Genomic DNA, 24,372 nt, shown 5'->3' with positions numbered 1-24,372 from the left:
TCAGTGTGTGTATGATCATGGTAAAGTGCCTGGGAATTGTAAGAATGAATGTAGAGTGCCACTGTGCAAAGGCAAAGGGGATAAAGGTGAGTGTTCAAACTAAAGACGCATAAGTTTGCTGAGTATACCCGGAAAATTATATGAGAGGGTACTGAATGAGAGGGTGAAGGCATGTACAGAGCATCAGACTGGGGAGCAGTGTGGTTTCAGAAGTGGCATAGGATGTGTGGATCAAGTGTTTGTTTTGAAGAGTGCGTGTGAAAAATACTTAGAAAACAGATGGATTTGTATGTGGCATTCATGGATATGGAAAAGGCATATGATAGGGTTGATAGAGATGCTTTGTAGAACTTCTTAAGAATATATGGTGAGGGAGGTAAGCTGTTAGCAGCAGTACGAAGTTATTAACTAGGCGTTTGTACGAGAAGGAACAGAGGAAAGTAATTGGTTCCCATTAAAGGTTGGTCTGCGAGAAGGGTGTGTGATGTCACCCTGGTTGTTTAATTTGTTTATGGATGCGGTGGTGAGGGATGTAAATGCTAGAGTTTTGGAGAAAGGGGCGAGTATGCAGTGTACCGGGGACGTGAGGGCCTGGGAGGTGAGTCAGTTGTTCGCCGATGATAAAGTGCTGGTGGTTGATTCGAATCAGAAACTCTAGAAATTGGTGACTGAGTTTGGAAGAGTGTGTAAAAGGAGAAAGTTGAGAGTAAATGTGAATAAAAGCAAGGTAATAAGGTTCAGCAGGGTTGAGGGAAAATTCAGTTGGAATGTAAGTTTGAATGGGGAAAAATTGGAAGTGAAGTGTTTTAGATGTCTGGCAGTGAGTGAAACCATGGAAGCGGAAGTGAGTCATAAGGTGGGAGAGGGGGTGAAGTTTATGGAAACGATAAAGAATGTGTGAATAGAGAGAACTCTATCTCGGAGAACAAAAATGGGCATATTGAGTAGAATAGTAGTTCAAGCAAAATAATATGGTTGCGAGGGATGGGCTCTAAGATGGGTTGTGCGGGAGAGGGTGGATTTGTTGGGAATGAAATGTTTGAGGACACTGTGGCGTGAGGTGGTTTGATCGAGTAAGTAAAGAAAGAGCAAGATATATGCGTGGTAATAAAGATCGTGTGGTTGAGAGAGCAAAAGAAAATGATGTATTTAAATGGACACACGGAGAAAATGAGTGAGGAATGTTTGACAAAGAGGATATATGTGTCACAGGTGAAGGGAACAAAGAGGAGAGGGAGAACAAATTGGAGATGGAAGGATCAAGTTAAAAAGATTTTGAGTGATTGGGGTCTAAACATGCAGGAGGGTGAAACGCATGCACGGAATAGAGTAGCATGGAAGGATGTTGTATATTGGGGTCGCTGTGCTGTCAATAAAACAAACCAGGGCATTTGAAGCGTCTGGTGCGAGACTTGTGAAGGTCTGTTGAGCCTAGCCTAGATCTGGATAGGGTGCAGTGATGCAGATGCATTACAAATAACAGCTAAAGAATATCCCTCCATCCGATCGGGACCCTGTCTTCATTTGTCTGTTCCTTGCTTCACCCTCTTCAATCGATGCGCTTCCATACGAATTGCACCAGGAATACTCAAAACACCTCTTAATAGAATATTTATGTTATAAGGTACCGATGTATTATGTTTTTCATCTATCCTTCCTACTCAATCTTCTATTTCTCTTCCTCCACTCTAACACATATATTAATTTAAATCTTTACTACACATTATCTTATACCAACATTAATACATTATTCTCTCTCTACACATATTTTTATTCCCTATCTCTGACCCGCTGTCTCCCTTTCGATAAGCCAAGAATACATATGTCTAAACAAATGGTCCCATCCACCCTCCCCCCTACAACCCATGTACATACATACACGTTGCAACCACAATTAAACATACCCATTTTTCTTTCCAATGTCCCCACACATTATAACTCCCAGACATTTTGCACCTATACACATCGCTCCCAATTCACGCTGTCCTGCCATAATTCATTACTTCCTCCTTTATTCCATTTCCCCATTGACTACCCTCAACCCCCCTGTACAAACCTACTTTTCCCCTCCCCCCCGTTTGCGAGGTAGCGCTAGGAAAAGACAAAAAAGGCCCTATTCCCACACCCCTAACTCATGTATATAATACGAACCACACATCGCATATACTACATCCCCACACAGCTTTCCATGGTTTACACCATACGCTTCACATGCCCTTGTTCAATCCATGACAGCACGTCAACACCGGTATACCACATCGCTCCAATTTCACTCTATTCCTTGCCTCCTTTCACCCTCCTGCATGTTCAGGCCCCGATCACACAAAATCTTTTTCACTCCATCTTTCACCTCCAATTTGGTCTCCCTCTTCTCCTCGTTCCCTCCACCTCCGACACATATATCCTCTTGGTCAATCTTTCCTCACTCATTCTCTCCATGTGCCCAAACCATTTCAAAACACCCTCTTCTGCTCTCTCAACAACGCTCTTTTATTTCCACACATCTCTCTTACCCTTACGTTACTTACTCGATCAAACCACCTCACACCACACATTGTCCTCAAACATCTCATTTCCAGCACATCCATCCTCCTGCGCACAACTCTATCCATAGCCCACGCCTCGCAACTATACAACATTGTTGGAACCACTATTCCTTCAAACATACCCATTTTTGCTTTCCGAGATAATGTTCTCGACTTCCACACATTCTTCAAGGCTCCCAGAATTTTCGCCCCCTCCCCCACCCTATGATCCACTTCCGCTTCATGGTTCCATCCGCTGCCAGATCCACTCCCAGATATCTAAAACACTTCACTTCCTCCAGTTTTTCTCCATTCAAACTCACCTCCCAATTGACTTGACCCTCAACCCTACTGTACCTAATAACCTTGCTCTTATTCACATTTACTCTTAACTTTCTTCTTCCACACACTTTACCAAACTCAGTCATAAGCTTCTGCAGTTTCTCACATGAATCAGCCACCAGCGCTGTATCATCAGCGAACAACAACTGACTCACTTCCCAAGCTCTCTCATCCCCAACAGCCTTCATACTTGCCCCTCTTTCCAAAACTCTTGCATTCACCTCCCTAACAACCCCATCCATAAACAAATTAAACAACCATGGAGACATCACACACCCCTGCCGCAAACCTACATTCACTGAGAACCAATCACTTTCCTCTCTTCCTACACGTACAAATGCCTTACATCCTCGATAAAAACTTTTCACTGCTTCTAACAACTTGCCTCCCACACCATATATTCTTAATACCTTCCACAGAGCATCTCTATCAACTCTATCATATGCCTTCTCCAGATCCATAAATGCTACATACAAATCCATTTGCTTTTCTAAGTATTTCTCACATACATTCTTCAAAGCAAACACCTGATCCACACATCCTCTACCACTTCTGAAACCACACTGCTCTTCCCCAATCTGATGCTCTGTACATGCCTTCACCCTCTCAATCAATACCCTCCCATATAATTTACCAGGAATACTCAACAAACTTATACCTATGTAATTTGAGCACTCACTCTTATCCCCTTTGCCTTTGTACAATGGCACTATGCACGCATTCCGCCAACCCTCAGGCACATTAAATAACCTTACCAACCAGTCAACAATACAGTCACCCCCTTTTTTAATAAATTCCACTGCAATACCATCCAAACCTGCTGCCTTGCCGGCTTTCATCTTCCGCAAAGCTTTTACTACCTCTTCTCTGTTTTCCAAATCATTTTCCCTAACCCTCTCACTTTGCACACCACCTCGACCAAAACACCCTATATCTGCAACTCTATCATCAAACACATTCAACAAACCTTCAAAATACTCACTCCATCTCCTTCTTACATCACCACTACTTGTTATCACCTCCCCATTTGCGCCCTTCACTGAAGTTCCCATTTGCTCCCTTGTCTTACGCACTTTATTTACCTCCTTCCAGAACATCTTTTTATTCTCCCTAAAATTTAATGATACTCTCTCACCCCAACTCTCATTTGCCCTTTTTTTCACCTCTTGCACCTTTCTCTTGACCTCCTGTCTCTTTCTTTTATACTTCTCCCACTCAATTGCATTTTTTCCCTGCAAAAATCGTCCAAATGCCTCTCTCTTCTCTTTCACTGATACTCTTACTTCTTCATCCCACCACTCACTACATGACACTGGACACCACTTCCTCATTAACAACCCACCCGGAGGTAATAACCGTCAGCCGATTCTTCGGCCGACTCAAACAATCTCTTAAACTCTGATTCGGCTCTCTGTAATCTCCTCAGATTCTGCCGAGACAAATCATCAGCCTCACCCGTCGACTCTGGCTCAGAGTCTAAATCAGCAAAGAAGGTATCAGCGAGCTCCACCTCACTCGGATCACTCTCGGGCAGTGACAATAGTTTTCCCGCCTCAAGCTCTGTTTCCTGGGGCCTGCAACTTGCTTTCTTAGCGGACATGGACCGGGTAACTGCGCACACGGGGAAAATCCCCGGTACCTCTTCCTGAAGCCGCTGTCTCTGCGAACTCCACTGGTGTCACCGACACCACCGGCACTGGGTTCATCTTCCCACCCGCTAGGTCATTGCCTAACACAAAGTTCACTCCTGAGACAGGCAACCCCTACCTGAGCAAGACCCGTGAAGAGTTTTGTTTCCACACTCACATCGGCTAGTGGAATGGCCTTGGAACCCGACAGCCCATCTAGCAAGACTCGGTCTCCAGACTCTCCTCGCGGCACCAAGCCATCCAACATCAGGGACTGCAGCGCAACAGAATCCCGTAATACGATCACTTTTCGTCCTTACACCACATTTACTAACATAGCACTCAGACAGGAACGCATTGTAGTTCCCACAGAACGGATCCTTAACTACAGATTGATCAACGCTCTCGCAACCCCTCGCTTTCCTAAGAGCAGGGATAGCCTCACCTACTTTACTAAATGGCCCTAAAGTTGAGAAGAGACTCACCGGAAAACGCTTAGTAGAGTCTCGGGATTCCTTCGCCCAAGCCCAGCAATCCTTCACCTGGTGCCCAGCCTTGCCACAGTGAAAGCAAACCTTAACTCTCTTGGAGTATTTCCCCTGACTTTTATGAATTACCGGCAAGGTAGCAGATTCAGATGGGATTACATGACCTTTGGACCTCCCTCTGCCGTCAAAGCCCTTTGAACGTCTCTCCGCGTCAAGTTTGAGATTTAGAACGTACTCATCTTCTAGTTCCCCAGCCTCCTCAACATTCTCCGCTGTTTTAGTTATGTATTGCGGTACATCACGGTGTAGACCGTCTTTATATTCCTCGAGTACAACTAGTTTTGTGATCGCCTCAGCATCATAAGCTCGTTCGGAGCGTAGCCACTGCACGCATAACTTGTACTTTTCACGAAAGTGATCTAGGTAGTTTTGATCAGGACGCTTATTTCTTGCTCGAAATTTGAGTCGGTGTGCTTCCGGACTTAAATGATAAGAATTCAGCACTGCCTGTTTCACGACCTCATAATCATTACACTGGTCACCGGTCAACGCGGTGTATGCGGACCCAGCCTTACCAACAAGGAGGGGACGTATCACAGTCGTTCAAGCCGACTTCGACCAAGACCAAGCATGGGCAGTCTGTTCAAACTTAAGGAAAAAGGTAGCCACGTCATATTCACAGAGCTCTGGTACGAGATGTAAGTTACCCAACTGAGACGACACTAGTCCTGAAGGTGAAGCGTTAAGTCGAAGTTTTTCACGTTCGAGAGCGATCCTCTCCTTTTGCATTTCGGCATTGACCTTAGCTATCTCTAGTTGAATTCGCCAGTATTCGGGATCAACATTAACATCATTAGGGATATGGGGAGGGATCGAGGCCTCGGCCGACGTCAATGATGGGGCGGTATCGTCGACACTAATTTCAGCATCAGGCGCAGCATCTACCATCTGCTCACTAAAATGATTTATTACTAAAGTCTCCAACTGTACTTTACTAGTTCTCCGGCCATAATTCACTTCTAACCTATCCGCAACAAGCCTCAACTCACGCTTTGATAAAGATCTAATGTCCTCGGGAGAGGGCTCAGATAAACAGAACTGCGCAACGTCAGCGTCGCTGGTCGACGGCATGATTAACGAATCAAGGAAAGAGATTCCGTTAAGGCAAGAATTATCCTGCCGAGATCGCCAATTTATATGTTACGGACTCTATGCTTATTCTAGCAAGATTGCCAATTACATATATATGTTACAAATACTATACTGATCCCTGTTTTTGCAAGGACGTTAGATTTGTTATGTTGCACAACACACGATAACACTATCTTAAAGTCATGGGATTAAATCAAACACTAACATTAGAACTACTCATAATGAAAGAACTAAAGTGTACAAAATAAACACAAGAATCAGGCACAAATCATTTACGTTAACACTGAACGTGAGTTTAACATTCCAGATAAGATTTCAAACCACGAGATCTCTTTCCTTTATGACAATTTATCTTCGATAACATGATTCAAGATACACCCATTGTTAGACTCTTCTATGACAAGTTACAATACTCTATGACACTCGAAATTAAATGACAGAGGCGGAATATATCGTAGAGTCTCTATCGCGCACTTCACTCGGGTTACGGGCTTTGGGACAGAGGGAAAACCACTTAACTCGCTGGACTAGAGAATGAATCGAGGCTCAGCGGGTGTCAGAGGTTTTTATTACAAGTAGGAACGACTTGCGTCCGCCCTGTTACCCTATAATGGTGCCCTTGATTGGCTATGGGCCTGAGGGCCAGTTCTGATTCAAGGAGGGTGGCTCCCAAGTGCCACTCCTACTTGGCTGAAGGGCCACAGGTCCGGCGGTGATTGGAGAAGAGGTTATCCGTGAAACAGCTGGCTGGCTGAAGGATCCTAATTCCGTCCCACATCTTGCCTAAAGGTCAACCTCCTCTTGTCCTGACAGCGACAACGCTGTACAGGAAGCCGTAGGCTGACCTTTCAACTTGACCTGGTGCCTCGGATAAAAGGTCCAAGTATTGTGGTTAACTGACCGTGTGGCCATCTGGAATCTCCTGAGGCGTGGGAACGCAGCAGGCCTAAGGGCCTTGTTTCTCCCCTCTGTCGTCATGTCCTAAAATATCACTTACACCATAACCACAAAGACACACACACATACATATATAGACGAACATGTGGGCACACACACACATATTCGTAATAATATATATATATATATATTTGCGTGTGTGGACGTATGTATATACATGTGTATGGGGGGGGGCCATTTCTTTCGTCTATTTCCTTGCGCTACCTCGCAAACGCGGGAGACAGCGACAAAGTATAAAAAAAAAAATATATATATATATATATATATATATATATAATATATATATATATATATATTTTTTTTATACTTTGTCGCTGTCTCCCGCGTTTGCGAGGTAGCGCAAGGAAACAGACGAAAGAAATGGCCCCCCCCCCCATACACATGTACATACACACGTCCACACACGCAAATATACATACCTACACAGCTTTCCATGGTTTACCCCAGACGCTTCACATGCCCCGACTCAATCCACTGACAGCACGTCAACCCCTGTATACCACATCGTTCCAATTCACTCTATTCCTTGCCCTCCTTTCACCCTCCTGCATGTTCAGGCCCCGATCACACAAAATCTTTTTCACTCCATCTTTCCACCTCCAATTTGGTCTCCCTCTTCTCCTCGCTCCCTCCACCTCCGACACATATATCCTCTTGGTCAATCTTTCCTCACTCATTCTCTCCATGTGCCCAAACCATTTCAAAACACCCTCTTCTGCTCTCTCAACCACGCTCTTTTTATTTCCACACATCTCTCTTACCCTTACGTTACTTACTCGATCAAACCACCTCACACCACACATTTTCCTCAAACATCTCATTTCCAGCACGTCCATCCTCCTGCGCACAACTCTATCCATAGCCCACGCCTCGCAACCATACAACATTGTTGGAACCACTATTCCTTCAAACATACCCATTTTTGCTTTCCAAGATAATGTTCTCGACTTCCACACATTTTTCAAGGCTCCCAAAATTTTCGCCCCCTCCCCCACCCTATGATCCACTTCCGCTTCCATGGTTCCATCCGCTGACAGATCCACTCCCAGATATCTAAAACACTTCACTTCCTCCAGTTTTTCTCCATTCAAACTCACCTCCCAATTGACTTGACCCTCAACTCTACTGTACCTAATAACCTTGCTCTTATTCACATTTACTCTTAACTTTCTTCTTCCACACACTTTACCAAACTCAGTCACCAGCTTCTGCAGTTTCTCACATGAATCAGCCACACACATATATATATATATATATATATATATATATATATATATATATATATATATATATATATATATATATATATATATATATATATATATATATATATATATATATATATCCCTGGGATAGGAGAGAAAGAATACTTCCCTTGCATTCCTCACGTGTCCTAGAAGGCGACTAAACGGGACGGGATCGGGGGGCTAGAAACCCTCCCCTCCATGTATTTTAACTTTCTAAAAGGGGAAACAGAAGAAGGAGTCACGCGAGGAGTGCTCATCCTCCTCGAAGGCTCAGACTGGGGTGTCTAAATGTGTGTGGATGTAACCAAGATGAGAAAAAAAGGAGATAGGTAGTATGTTTGAGGAAAGGAACTTGGATGTTTTGGCTCTGAGTGAAACGAAGCTCAAGGGTAAAGGGAAGAGTGGTTTGGGAATGTCTTGGGCTTAAAGTCAGGGGTTAGTGAGAGGACAAGAGCAAGGGAAGGAGTAGCACTACTCCTGAAAAAGGAGTGGTGGGAGTATGTGATAGAGTGTAATAAAGTAAATTCTAGATTGATATGGGTAAAACTGGAAGTTGATGGAGAGAGATGGATGATTATTGGTGCATATGCACCTGGGCATGAGAAGAAAGATCATGAGAGGCAAGTGTTTTGGGAGCAGCTGAATGAGTGTGTTAGTGGTTTTGATGCACAAGACCGGGTTATAGTGATGGGTGATTTGAATGCAAAGGTAAGTAATGTGGCAGTTGAGGGAATAATTGGTATACATGGGGTGTTCAGTGTTGCAAATGGAAATAGTGAAGAGCTTGTAGATTTATGTGCTGAAAAAGGACTGGTGATTGGGAATACCTGGTTTAAAAAGCAAAATATACATAAGTATACGTATGTAAGTAGGAGAGATGGCCAGAGAGCGTTGTTAGATTACGTGTTAATTGATAGATGCACGAAAGAGAGACTTTTGGATGTTAATGTGCTGAGAGGTGCAACGGGAGGGATGTCTGATCATTATCTTGTGGAGGCGAAGGTGAAGATTTGTAGGGGTTTTCAGAAAAAAAGAGAGAATCTTGGGGTGAAGAGAGTGGTGAGATTAAGTGAGCTTGGGAAGGAGACTTGTGTGAGAAAGTACCAGGAGAGACTAAGTACAGAATGGAAAAAGGTGAGAACAAAGGAGGTAAGGGGAGTGGGGGAGGAATGGGATGTATTTAGGGAAGCAGTGATGGCTTGCGCAAAAGATGCTTGTGGCATGAGAAGCGTGGGAGGTGGGTTGATTAGAAAGGGTAGTGAGTGGTGGGATGAAGAAGTAAGATTGTTAGTGAAACAGAAGAGAAAGGCATTTCAACGATTTTTGCAGGGAAAGAATGCAAATGAGAGGGAGATGTAGAAACGAAAGAGGTAGGAGGTCAAGAGAAAGGTGTAAGAGGTGAAAAGAGTGGAAATGAGAGTTGGGGTGAGAGAGTATCATTAAATTTTAGGGAGAATAAAAAGATGTTCTGGAAGGAGGTAAATAAAGTGCGTAAGACAAGGGAGCAAATGGGAACTTCAGTGAAGGGGCAAATGGGGAGGTGATAACAAGTAGTAGTGATGTGAGAAGGAGATGGAGTGAGTATTTTGAAGGTTTGTGGAATGTGTTTGATGATAGAGTGGCAGATATAGGGTGTTTTGGTCGAGGTGCTGTGCAAAGTGAGAGGGTTAGGGAAAATGATTTGGTAAACAGAGAAGAGGTAGTAAAAGCTTTGCGGAAGATGAAAGCCGCCAAGGCAGCAGGTTTGGATGGTATTCCAGCGGAATTTATCAGAAAAGGGGGTGACTGTATTGTTGACTGGTTGGTAAGGTTATTTATTGTATGTATGACTCATTGTGAGGTGCCTGAGGATTGGCGGAATGCGTGCATAGTACCATTGTACAAAGGTAAAGGGGATAACAGTGATTGCTTTCAGTGAGGTATAAGTTTGTTGAGTATTCCTGGGAAATTATATGGGAGGGTATTGATTGAGAGAGTGAAAGCATGTACAGAGCATCAGATTGGGGAAGAGCAGTGTGGTTTCAGAAGTGGTAGAGGATGTGTGGATCAGGTGTTTTCTTTGAAGAATGTATGTGAGAAATACTTAGAAAAGCAAATGGATTTGTATGTAGCATTTATGGATCTGGAGAAGGCATATGATAGAGTTGATAGAGATGCTCTGTGAAAGGTATTAAGAATATATGGTGTGGGAGGCAAGTTGTTAGAAGCAGTAAAAAGTTTTTATCGAGGATGTAAGGCACGTGTACGTGTAGGAAGAGAGGATAGTGATTGGTTCTCAGTGAATGTAGGTTTGCGGCAGGGGTGTGTGATGTCTACATGGTTGTTTAATTTGTTTATGGATGGGGTTGTTAGGGAGGTGAATGCAAGAATTTTGGAAAGAGGGGCAAGTATGAAGGCTGTTGGGGATGAGAGAGCTTGGGAAGTGAGTCAGTTGTTGTTCGCTGATGATACAGCGCTGGTGGCTGATTCATGTGAGAAACTGCAGAACCTGGTGAATGAGTTTGGTAAAGTGTGTGAAAGAAGAAAGTTGAGAGTAAATGTGAATAAGAGCAAGGTTATTAGGTACAGTAGGGTTGAGGGTTAAGTCAATTGGGAGGTAAGTTTGAATGGAGAAAAACATGAGAAAGTAAAGTGTTTTAGATATCTGGGAGTGGTTCTGGCAGCGGATGGAACCATGGAAGCGGAAGTGAATCATACGGTGGGGGAGGGGGCGAAAATTCTGGGAGCCTTGAAAAATATGTGGAAGTCGAGAACATTATCTCGGAAAGCAAAAATGGGCATGTTTGAAGGAATAGTGGTTCCAACAATATTGTATGGTTGCGAGGCGTGGGCTATGGATAGAGTTGTGCGTAGGAGGGTGGATGTGCTGGAAATGAGATGTTTGAGGACAATATGTGGTGTGAGGTGGTTTGATCAAGTAAGTAATGCAAGGGTAAGAGAGATGTGTGGAAATAAAAAGAGCGTGGTTAAGAGAGCAGAAGAGGGTTTTGAAATGGTTTGGTCACATGGAGAGAATGAGTGAGGAAAGAATGACCAAGAGGGTATATGTGTCAGAGGTGGAGGGAACGAGGAGAAGTGGGAGACCAAATTGGAGGTGGAAAGATGGAGTGAAAAAGATTTTGCGTGATCGGGGCCTGAGCATGCAGGAGCGTGAAAGGGGTGCAAGGAATAGAGTGAATTGGAACGATGTGGTATACCGGGGTCGACGTGCTGTCAATGGATTAAACCAGGGCATGTGAAACGTCTGGGATAAACAATGGAAATTTCTGTGGTGCCTGGATGTGGAAAGGGAGCTGTGGTTTCGGTGAATTTGGTAAACATGTGTTTACCAAATGGCGTCCTAGCTTCGTCTCTTCAATGTATATCAACTGACTGTTACATTCTCTCTTGTGTCTCCCCTGATGATGTGATTATTACACGAAAGTGCACTTGGGAACTTTTCGTGTTTCATTTTCCCCGTGGACTCATAGGAATATCTTGATCACGCGCAAAATTGTGATCCTTTCCAACATATATATATATATATATATATATATATATATATATATATATATATATATATATATATATATATATATATATATATATATATATATATATATATATATATATATATATATATATATATGTATATATATATATACACATATGTATATATATATATATGTATATATATATATATATATATATATATATATATATATATATATATATATATATATATATATATATATATATATATATATATATATATATATATATATATATGGAAAAAGGTGAGAACAATGGAAGTAAGGGGAGTGGGGGAGGAATGGGATGTATTTAGGGAATCAGTGATGGATTGCGCAAAAGATGCTTGTGGCATGAGAAGAGTGGGAGGTGGGTTGACTAGAAAGGGTAGTGAGTGGTGGGATGAAGAAGTAAGAGTACTAGTGAAAGAGAAGAGAGAGGCATTTGGACGATTTTTGCAGGGAAAAAATGCAATTGAGTGGGAGATGTATAAAAGAAAGAGGCAGGAGGTCAAGAGAAAGGTGCAAGAGGTGAAAAAAAGGGCAAATGAGAGTTGGGGTGAGAGAGTATCATTAAATTTTAGGGAGAATAAAAAGATGTTATGGAAGGAGGTAAATAAAGTGCGTAAGACAAGGGAGCAAATGGGAACTTCAGTGAAGGGCGCAAATGGGGAGGTGATAACAAGTAGTGGTGATGTGAGAAGGAGATGGAGTGAGTATTTTGAAGGTTTGTTGAATGTGTTTGATGATAGAGTGGCAGATATAGGGTGTTTTGGACGAGGTGGTGTGCAAAGTGAGAGGGGTAGGGAAAATGATTTGGTAAACAGAGAAGAGGTAGTGAAAGCTTTGCGGAAGATGAAAGCTGGCAAGGCAGCAGGTTTGGATGGTACTGCAGTGGAATTTATTAAAAAAGGGGGTGACTATATTGTTGACTGGTTGGTAAGGTTATTTAATGTATGTATGACTCATGGTGAGGTGCCTGAGGATTGGCGGAATGCGTGCATAGTGCCATTGTACAAAGGCAAAGGGGATAAGAGTGAGTGCTCAAATTACAGAGGTATAAGTTTGTTGAGTATTCCTGGTAAATTATATGGGAGGGTATTGATTGAGAGGGTGAAGGCATGTACAGAGCATCAGATTGGGGAAGAGCAGTGTGGTTTCAGAAGTGGTAGAGGATGTGTGGACCAGGTGTTTGCTTTGAAGAATGTATGTGAGAAATACTTAGAAAAGCAAATTGATTTGTATGTAGCATTTATGGATCTGGAGAAGGCATATGATAGAGTTGATAGAGATGCTTTGTGGAAGGTATTAAGAATATATGGTGTGGGAGGAAAGTTGTTAGAAGCAGTAAAAAGTTTTTATCGAGGATGTAAGGCATGTGTACGTGTAGGAAGAGAGGAAAGTGATTGGTTCTCAGTGAATGTAGGTTTGCGGCAGGGGTGTGTGATGTCTCCATGGTTGTTTAATTTGTTTATGGATGGGGTTGTTAGGGAGGTGAATGCAAGAGTTTTGGAAAGAGGGGCAAGTATGAAGTCTGTTGGGGATGAGAGAGCTTGGGAAGTCAGTTGTTGTTCGCTGATGATACAGCGCTGGTGGCTGATTCATGTGAGAAACTGCAGAAGCTGGTGACTGAGTTTGGTAAAGTGTGTGGAAGAAGAAAGTTAAGAGTAAATGTGAATAAGAGCAAGGTTATCAGGTACAGTAGGGTTGAGGGTCAAGTCAATTGGGAGGTGAGTTTGAATGGAGAAAAACTGGAGGAAGTGAAGTGTTTTAGATATCTGGGAGTGGATCTGGCAGCGGATGGAACCATGGAAGCGGAAGTGGATCATAGGGTGGGGGAGGGGGCGAAAATTCTGGGGGCCTTGAAGAATGTGTGGAAGTCGAGAACATTATCTCGGAAAGCAAAAATGGGTATGTTTGAAGGAATAGTGGTTCCAACAATGTTGTATGGTTGTGAGGCGTGGGCTATGGATAGAGTTGTACGCAGGAGGATGGATGTGCTGGAAATGAGATGTTTGAGGACAATGTGTGGTATGAGGTGGTTTGATCGAGTGAGTAACGTAAGGGTAAGAGAGATGTGTGGAAATAAAAAGAGCGTGGTTGAGAGAGCAGAAGAGGGTGTTTTGAAGTGGTTTGGGCACATGGAGAGAATGAGTGAGGAAAGATTGACCAAGAGGATATATGTGTCGGAGGTGGAGGGAGCGAGGAGGAGAGGGAGACCAAATTGGAGGTGGAAAGATGGAGTGAAAAAGATTTTGTGTGATCGGGGCCTGAACATGCAGGAGGGTGAAAGGAGGGCAAGGAATAGAGTGAATTGGAGCGATGTGGTATACCGGGGTTGACGTGCTGTCAGTGGAGTGAATCAAGGCATGTGAAGCGTCTGGGGTAAACCATGGAAAGCTGTGTAGGTTTGTATATTTGCGTGTGTGGACGTATGTATATACATGTGTATGGGGGGGGGGGTCTGGCCATTTCTTTCGTCTGTTTCCTTGCGCTACCTCGCAAACGCGGGAGACAGCGACAAAGTATAAAAAAAAAAAAAAAAAAAAAAAAAATATATATATATGTATATATGTTAGAAAGGATCACAATTTTGCGCGTGATCAAGATATTCCTATGAGTCCACGGGGAAAATGAGACACGAAAAGTTCCCAAGTGCACTTTCGTGTAATAATCACAACATCAGGGGAGACACAAGAGAGAATGTAACAGTCAGTTGATATACATTGAAGAGACAAAGCTAGGACGCCATTTGGTAAACACATGTTTACCAAATGCACCGAAACCACAGCTCCCTTTCCACATCCAGGCACCACAGAAATTTCCATTGTTTACCCCAGACGCTTCACATGCCCTGGTTCAATCCACTGACAGCACGTCGACCCCGGTATACCACATACCACACCGGTATGCCAGGATGGCGATGGGTATAGATAAAGGTAGTAAGTATGAATATATACATGTGTATATATATCTGTGTTTGTGCGGGTATTGGCGTATATATATATATATATATATATATATATATATATACATATATATATATATACATATATATATATATATATATATATATATATATATATATATATATATATATATATATATATATATATATATATATATATATATATATATATATATATATAGGTATATATATATATATATATAGGTATATATATATATATATATATATATATATATATATATATATATATATATATATATATATATATATATATATATATATATATATATATATATATATATATATATATATATATATATATACCTATATATATATATATATATATATATATATATATATATATATATATATATATATATATATATATATATATATATATTATATATATATATATATATATATATATATATATATATATATATATATATATATATATATATATATATGTATATATATATATATATATATATATATATATATATATATATATATATATATATATATATATATATATATATATATATACATATATATATATATATATATATATATATATTATATATATATATATATATACATATATATATATATATATATATATATATATATATATATATATATATATATATATATATATATATATATATATATATATATATATATATATATATATATATATATATATATATATATATATATATATATATATATATATATATATATATATATATATATATATATATATATATATATATATATATATATATATATTATATATATATATATATATATATATATATATATAATATATATATATATATATATATATATATATATGTATATATATATATATATATATATATATATATATATATATATATATATATATATATGTATATATATATATATATATATATATATATATATATATATATATTTTTTCTTTTTTCATACTATTCGCCATTTCCCGCGATAGCGAGGTAGCGTTAAGAACAGAGGACTGGGCCTCTGAGGGAGTATCCTCACCTGACCCCCTTCTCTGTTCCTTCTTTTGGAAAAAAAAAAAATGAGAGGGGAGGATTTCCAGCCCCCCGCTCCCTTCCCTTTTAGTCGCCTTCTACGACATGCAGGGAATACGTGGGAAGTATTCTTTCTCCCCTATCCCCAGGGATAGTACATGGGTATATATGTATATGTCTTTGTGTGTATATATATGTATACAATGATATATATATATATATATATATATATATATATATATATATATATATATATATATATATATATATATATATATATATATATATATATATATATATATATATATATATTGATTGAGAGGGTGAAGGCATGTACAGAGCATCAGATTGGGGAAGAGCAGTGTGGTTTCAGAAGTGGCAGAGGATGTGTGGATCAGGTGTTTGCTTTGAAGAATGTATGTGAGAAATACTTAGAAAAGCAAATGGATTTGTATGTAGCATTTATGGATCTGGAGAAGGCATATGATACAGTTGATAGAGATGCTCTGTGGAAGGTATTAAGAATATATGGTGTGGGAGGCAAGTTGTTAGAAGCAGTGAAAAGTTTTTATCAAGGATGTAAGGCATGTGTACGTGTAGGAAGAGAGGAAAGTGATTGGTTCTCAGTGAATGTAGGTTTGCGGCAGGGGTGTGTGATGTCTCCATGGTTCTTTAATTTGTTTATGGATGGGGTTGTTAGGGAGGTGAATGCAAGAGTTTTGGAAAGAGGGGCAAGTATGAAGTCTGTTGGGGATGAGAGAGCTTGGGAAGTGAGTCAGTTGTTGTTCGCTGATGATACAGCGCTGGTGGCTGATTCATGTGAGAAACTGCAGAAGCTGGTGACTGAGTTTGGTAAAGTGTGTGAAAGAAGAAAGTTAAGAGTAAATGTAAATAAGAGCAATGTTATTAGGTACAGTAGGGTTGAGGATCAAGTCAATTGGGAGGCAAGTTTAAATGGAGAAAAATTGGAGGAAGTAAAGTGTTTTAGATATCTGGGAGTGGATCTGGCAGCGGATGGAACCATGGAAGCGGAAGTGGATCATAGGGTGGGGGAGGGGGCGAAAATCCTGGGAGCCTTGAAGAATGTGTGGAAGTTGAGAACATTATCTTGGAAAGCAAAAATGGGTATGTTTGAAGGAATAGTGGTTCCAACAATGTTGTATGGTTGTGAGGCGTGGGCTGTGGATAGAGTTGTACGCAGGAGGATGGATGTGCTGGAAATGAGATGTTTGAGGACAATGTGTGGTGTGAGGTGGTTTGATCGAGTAAGTAACGTAAGGGTAAGAAAAATGTGTGGAAATAAAAAGAGCGTGGTTGAGAGAGCAGAAGAGGGTGTTTTGAAATGGTTTGGGCACATGGAGAGAATGAGTGAGGAAAGATTGACCTAGAGGATATATGTGTCGGAGGTGGAGGGAACGAGGAGAAGAGGGAGACCAAATTGGAGGTGGAAAGATGGAGTGAAAAAGATTTTGTGTGATCGGGGCCTGAACATGCAGGAGGGTGAAAGGAGGGCAAGGAATAGAGTGAATTGGAGCGATGTGGTATACCGGGGTTGACGTGCTGTCAGTGGATTGAATCAAGGCATGTGAAGCGTCTGGGGTAAACCATGGAAAGCTGTGTAGGTATGTATATTTGCGTGTGTGGACGTATGTATATACATGTGTATGGGGGGGGGGGCCATTTCTTTCGTCTGTATCCTTGCGCTACCTCGCAAACGCGGGAGACAGCGACAAAGTATAATAAATAAATAAATAAATATATATATATATATACATATATATATATATATATATATATATATATATATATATATATATATATATATATATATATATATATATGCATATATATATATATATATATATATATATATATATATATATATATATATATATATATATATATATATATATTTTTTTTTTCTTTTTTTCATACTATTCGCCATTTCCCGCATTTGCGAGGTAGCGTTAAGAACAGAGGACTGGGCCTTAGAGGGAAAATACTCACCTGGCCCCCTTCTCTGTTCCTTCTTTTGGAAAATTAAAAAAAAACGAGAGGGGAGGATTTCCAGCCACCCACTCCCTCCCCTTTTAGTCGCCTTCTACGACACGCAGGGAATACGTGGGAAGTATTCTTTCTCCCCTATCCTCAGGGATAATATATATTTATATTTATATATATATATATATATATATACATATTTTATTTATATATATTATATATATATATATATATATATATAATATTTATATATATATATATATATATATATATATATATAGTATATTATACGCCAATACCCGCACAAACACAGATATATATACACATGTATATATTCATACTTTCTACCTTTATCTGTACCCATCGACAGCCTGGCACACAGGGCATGATATCCCCACCCCATCCCCACCAGCGAGGTATCGCCAGGAAAAGACAAAAAGGCCAAATTCGTTCACACTCAGTCTCTTTCTGTCATGTGTAATGCACCGAAAACAAAGCTCCCTTTCCACGTCCAGACGCTTCACATGACCTGGTTCAATTCATTGATAGCACGACAAACACGATATACCACATCGTTCCAATTCACTCCATTTCTTGCACGCCTCTCACCCTCCTGTATGTTCGTGCCCCGATTGCTCAAAATCTTTTTCGCTCCATTTTTCCACTTCCAGTTTGGTCTCACGCTTCTCCTTGTTCCCTCCACCTATGACATATGTATCCTCCTTGTCAATATTTCCTTACTCATTCTCTCCATGTGTCATCATTTTAACACACCCTCTTCTCCTCTCTCAACCACACTCTTTTTATTAACATATATCCCTCTTACCCTTTCATTACTTACTCGATCAAACAACTTTACACCACATATTGTCCTCAAACATTTCACTACCAACACATTCATCCTCCTCCGCCTAACCCTATCTATAGCCCATTGCTGAAACCACTGTTCCTTCAAACATACCCAATTTTGCTCTTCGAGATAACGTTCTCGCCTTCCACACATTCATCAACGTTCCCAGAATCTTCACCTCATCCCCCACCCTGTGACTTACTTTCGCTTCCATGGTTCCATCCGCTGCCAAGTCCTCTCCCATATATCTAAAACACTTCACTTCCTCCAGTTTTTCTTAATTCAAACTCACCTCCCAATTAACTTGCCCCGCAAGTTAATTGAACCTAATAACCTTGATCTTATTCTTATTTACACTCAACTATCCCCTTTTACACACTTTACCGAACTCAGTCACCAACTTCTGCAGTTTCTCAACCGAATGAGCCACCAGCGATGTATCATCAGTGAACACGGACTCACTTCTCAAGCTCTCGCTTCCAAAACAAATTGTATACTTGCCCATCTCTCTAAAACTCTTGCATTCACCTCCTTAACCATCTTATCCATAAACTACTTAACCATGGAGTAATCACGCATCCCTACGACAAACCGATATTCACTATAAACCAATTACTTGCCTATCTTCCTACCCGTACACATGCCTTACATTCTTGTTAAAAACTTTTTACCGCTTCTAGGAAACTTACCTCCCACACCGTACACTCTCAAAACCTTCCTCAAAGAATCTCTACCAACCTTATCGCATGCCTTCTCCAGATCTATAAATGCTACATTTAAATCCATCTATTTTTCTAAGTATTTCTAACATACATTCTTCAAAGCAAACACCTAATCGACACATCCTCTAATACTTCTGAAACCACACTGCGTTTCCCCAATCTGATTCTCTGTACATGCCTTTACCTTCTCAATCAATACATTGTCATATAATTTCCCAAAAATACTCAACAAATTTTGCCTCTAAAATTTGAACACTCACACTTGTACCCTTTGGCACTATGCATGCATTTCGCCAATCCTCTGGCACTTCACCATGATCTATACATATAGTGAATATCCTCACCAACATATCAACAACACAGTCACCCAGTTTTCTAATACATTCCACTGTCATAGCATCCAAACCTACCGCCTTGCCGGGTTGCATCTTCCGGCATGCTTTCACTACTTTTCGGTTCACCAAACCATTCTCCCTAACCTTTTCACATTCAAGAAACCTTCAAAATACTCACTCCATCACTGTCTGTTATCACTTCCCACTTGCTCCCTTCACTGATGCTCTTATTTGTTCTCTCGTCTTACGCACTTTATTTACCTACTTTCAAAACATCTTTTTATTCTCCCTAAGATTTAATAATACTCTCTCACCCCAACTATTATTTGCCCTCTTTTTCACCTCTAGCACCTTTCTCTTGGCCTCTTGCCGCTTTCTTTTATATATCTCCCAGTCATTTGTACTCCTTCCCTGCAAAAATCGTCCAAAAGCGACTCTTCTTCATTAACAACGTTCCTTCTTCATCCCACCACTCATTACCCTATCTAATCTGCTCACCTCACACATTTCTTATGGCATATGCATCTTTTGCGCAAGACATCACTGCTTCCTGAAGTACATCCCATTCCTTCCCCACTTCCCTCACTTCATTTTCTCTCACCTCTTGCCATTCTACACTCAGTCTTTATTGGTAATTCCTCACAAAAGTCTCCTTTCCAAGCTCACTTACTCTCACCACTCTCTTCTCCCCAACATTCTCTCTTTTTTTCTGAAAACCTCTACAAATCTTCACCTCTGCGTCCATAAGATAGTGATTAGACGTCCCTCCAGCTGCCCCTCTCAGCACATTAAAATCTAAAAATCTCTCTTTTACATGCCTATCAATTAACATGTAATCCAATAACGCCCTTTGAATATCTCTACTACTCACATATGTATACTTATGTATATCTCTCTTTTTAAACCAGGTATTCCCAAACACCAGACCTTTTTCAGCACACAGTCCCATAAGCTCTTCACAATTTCCATTTACAACCCTAAACCCCCCAATATACACCAATTATACCCTCAACTGCCACATTACTCACCTTCACATTCAAATTACCTATCACTATAACCCGGTCTCGTGCATCAAAGCTGCTCCCAAAACACTTGCCTCTTATGATCTTTCTCCTCATGACCATGTGCATAGCCACCAATTATCGCCCATCTCTCTCCATCCACTTTCAATTTAACCCAAATCAATCTAGAATTTACTTTCTATACATACTCTCACAACACCTGCTTCTGGAGTAGTGCTACTCCTTCCTTTGCCCTTATCCTCTCACCAAACCCTGACTTTACTCATAAGACATTCCCAAACCACTCTTCTCCTTTACCCTCGAGCTTCGTTTCACTCACCCAAAACGTCCAGGATCCTTTCCTCAAACATACTACTTACTTCTTTTTCCTCATGTTGATTATATACATATACATTTAGACACCCCAGTATGAGCCTTCGAGGAGGCTAAGCACTCGCCGCTTGAAGCCTTCTTCTGTTTACCGTTTTATGAATTTGAATATATGTGGGGAGGAGGAGGTTCGAACCCACTGCTGCCACACCCTATATCTATGTATGTATATACAACTATATATATATATATATATATATATATATATATATATATATATATATATATGATACAGCGCTGGTGGATGATTCATGTGAGAAACTGCAGAAGCTGGTGACTGAGTTTGGTAAAGTGTGTGAAAGAAGAAAGTTAAGAGTAAATGTGAATAAGAGCAAGGTTATTAGGTACAGTAGGGTTGAGGGTCACGTCAATTGGGAAGTGAGTTTGAATGGAGAAAAACTGGAGGAAGTAAAGTGTATTAGATATCTGGGAGTGGATCTGGCAGCGGATGGAACCATGGAAGCGGAAGTGGATCATAGGGTGGGGGAGGGGGCGAAAATTCTGGGAGCCTTGAAGAATGTGTGGAAGTTGAGAACATTATCTTGGAAAGCAAAAATGGGTATGTTTGAAGGAATAGTGATTCCAACAATGTTGTATGGTTGCGAGGCGTGGGCTATGGATAGAGTTGTGCGCAGGAGGTTGGATGTGCTGGAAATGAGATGTTTGAGGACAATGTGTGGTGTGAGGTGGTTTGATCGAGTAAGTAACGTAAGGGTAAGAGAGATGTGTGGAAATAAAAAGAGCGTGGTTGAGAGAGCAGAAGAGGGTGTTTTGAAATGGTTTGGGCACATGGAGAGAATGAGTGAGGAAAGATTGACCAAGAGGATATATGTGTCGGAGGTGGAGGGAACGAGGAGAAGTGGGAGACCAAATTGGAGGTGGAAATATGGAGTGAAAAAGATTTTGTGTGATCGGGGCCTGAACATGCAGGAGGGTGAAAGGAGGGCAAGGAACAGAGTGAATTGGATCGATGTGGTATACCGGGGTTGACGTGCTGTCAGTGGATTGAATCAGGGCATGTGAAGCGTCTGGGGTAAACCATGGAAAGCTGTGTAGGTATGTATATTTGTGTGTGTGGACGTATGTATATACATGTGTATGGGGGTGGGTTGGGCAATTTCTTTCGTCTGTTTCCTTGCGCTACCTCGCAAACGTGGGAGACAGCGACAAAGCAAAAAAAAAAAAAATATATATATATATATATATATATTTTTCGTTTCTTTTTCATAAGATTCGAAATTTCCCGCGTTGGCGAGGCAGCATTAACAACAGAAGACTGAGCATTTAAGAGAAATATCCTCACTTCACCCCCTTCTCTGTTCCTCTTTTGGAAAATTAAAAAGAATTAGAGGGGAGGATATCCAATTTTACCGCTCCTTCCTCTATAGTCGCCTTCTACAACACGCAAGGAATACGTGAAAAGTAAGCTTTCTCCCCTATCCCTGGGGATAGGGAAGTACAGAATGGAAAAAGGTGAGAACAAAGGACGTAAGGGAGTAGGGGAGGAATGGGATGTATTTAGGAGGCAGTAATGACTTGTGCAAAATATGCTTGTGGCATGAGAAGCGCGGGAGGTGGGCAGATTAGAAACAGTTGTGAGTGGTGGGATGAAGAAGTACGATTATTAGTAAAAAAGAAGAGAGGCATTCGGACAATTTTTGCAGGGAAATAATGCAAATGAGTGGGAGATGTATAAAAGAAAAAGGCAGGAGGTCAAGAGAAACAAGCAACAGGTGAAAAAGGGAGCAAATGAGAGTTGAGGTGAGAGAGTATCATTAAACTTTAGGGAAAATGAAAAGATGTTTTGGAAGGAGGTAAATAATGTGCCTAAGACAAGGAAACAAATGGGAACATCTGTGAAGGGGGCTAATGGGGAGGTGATAACAGGTAGTGGTGATGTGAGAAGGAGATGGAGTGAGTATTTTCAAGGTTTGTTGAATGTATTTGATGATAGAGTGGCAGATATAGGGTGTTTTGGTCGAGGTGGTGTGCAAAGTGAAAGGGTTAGGGAGAATGATTTGTTAAACAGAGAAGAGGTAGTAAAAGCCTTGCGGAAGATGAAAGCTGGCAAGGCAGTGGGTTTGAATGGTATTGCAGTGGAATGAATTGAAATGGGGGTGACTGTATCGTTGACTGGTTGGTAAGGTTATTTGATGTATGTATGACTCATGGTGAGGTGCCTAAGGATTGGCGGAATGCTTGCATAGTACCATTGTACAAAGGCAAAGGGGATAAAAGTGAGTGCTCAAATTACAGAGGTATATGTCTGTTGAGTATTCCTGGAAAATTATATGGGAGAATATTGATTGAGAGGGTGAAGGCATGCACAGAGCATCAGATTGGGGAAGAGCAGTGTGGTTTCAAAAGTGGTAGAGGATGTGTGGATCAGGTGTTTGCTTTGAAAAAATGCGTTTGAGAAATACTAAGAAAAGCAAATGGATTTGTATGTAGCATATATGGATCTGGAGAAGGCATATGATAAAGTTGAAAGAGATACTCTGTGGAAGGTATTAAGAATATATGGTGTGGGAGGCAAGTTGTTAGAAGCAGTGAAAAGTTTTTATCGAGGATGTAAGGCATGTGCATGTGTAGGAAGAGAGGAAAGTGATTGGTTCTCAGTGAATGTTGGTTTCCGGCAAGGGTACGTGATGTCCATGGTTGTTTAATTTGTTCATGGATAGGATTGTTAGGGAGGTAAATGCAAGATTTTTGGAAAGAGTGACAAGTATGCAGTTTGCTGTTTATGAGAGTGCTTGGGAAGTGAGTCAGTTGTTGTTCGCTGATGATACAGCGCTGATGGCTGATTCATGTGAGAAACTGCAGAAGCTGGTGACTGAGTTTGGTAAAGTGTGTGAAAGAAGAAAGCTGGGAGTAAATGTGAATAAGAGCAAGGTTATTAGGTACAGTAGGGTTGAGGGACAAGTCCAATGATAGGTAAGTTTGAATGGAGAAAAACTGGAGGAAGTGAAGAGTTTTAGATATCTGGCAGTGGATTTGACAGTGGATGGAACCACGGAAGCGGAGGTGAATCATAGGGTGGGGAAGGGGGCAAAAGTTCTGGGAGCGATGAAGAATGTGTGGAAGTCGAGAACGTTATTTTGGAAAGCAAAAATGGGTGTTTGAAGGAATAGTGGTTCCAACAATGTTAAATGGTTGCGAGGCGGAGGCTATAGATAGAGTTGTGCGCAGGAGGGTGGATGTGCTGGAAATGAGATGT

At 40.7% G+C, this 24,372-nt stretch overlaps 1 protein-coding gene across 1 annotated transcript in view; it reads right to left on the bottom strand.

The window, feature by feature from the left end:
* LOC139746949 (cytochrome P450 2L1-like) overlaps positions 1–24,372 on the bottom strand; it is a 163,954-nt gene that overhangs the window by 31,641 nt on the left and 107,941 nt on the right. The window lies entirely within an intron of this gene.

The sequence above is a fragment of the Panulirus ornatus genome, chromosome 66, assembly GCF_036320965.1.
Source record: "Panulirus ornatus isolate Po-2019 chromosome 66, ASM3632096v1, whole genome shotgun sequence".
In the NCBI taxonomy this organism is placed as follows: domain Eukaryota; kingdom Metazoa; phylum Arthropoda; class Malacostraca; order Decapoda; family Palinuridae; genus Panulirus; species Panulirus ornatus.
This window is presented reverse-complemented; position numbering and strand designations above follow the sequence as displayed.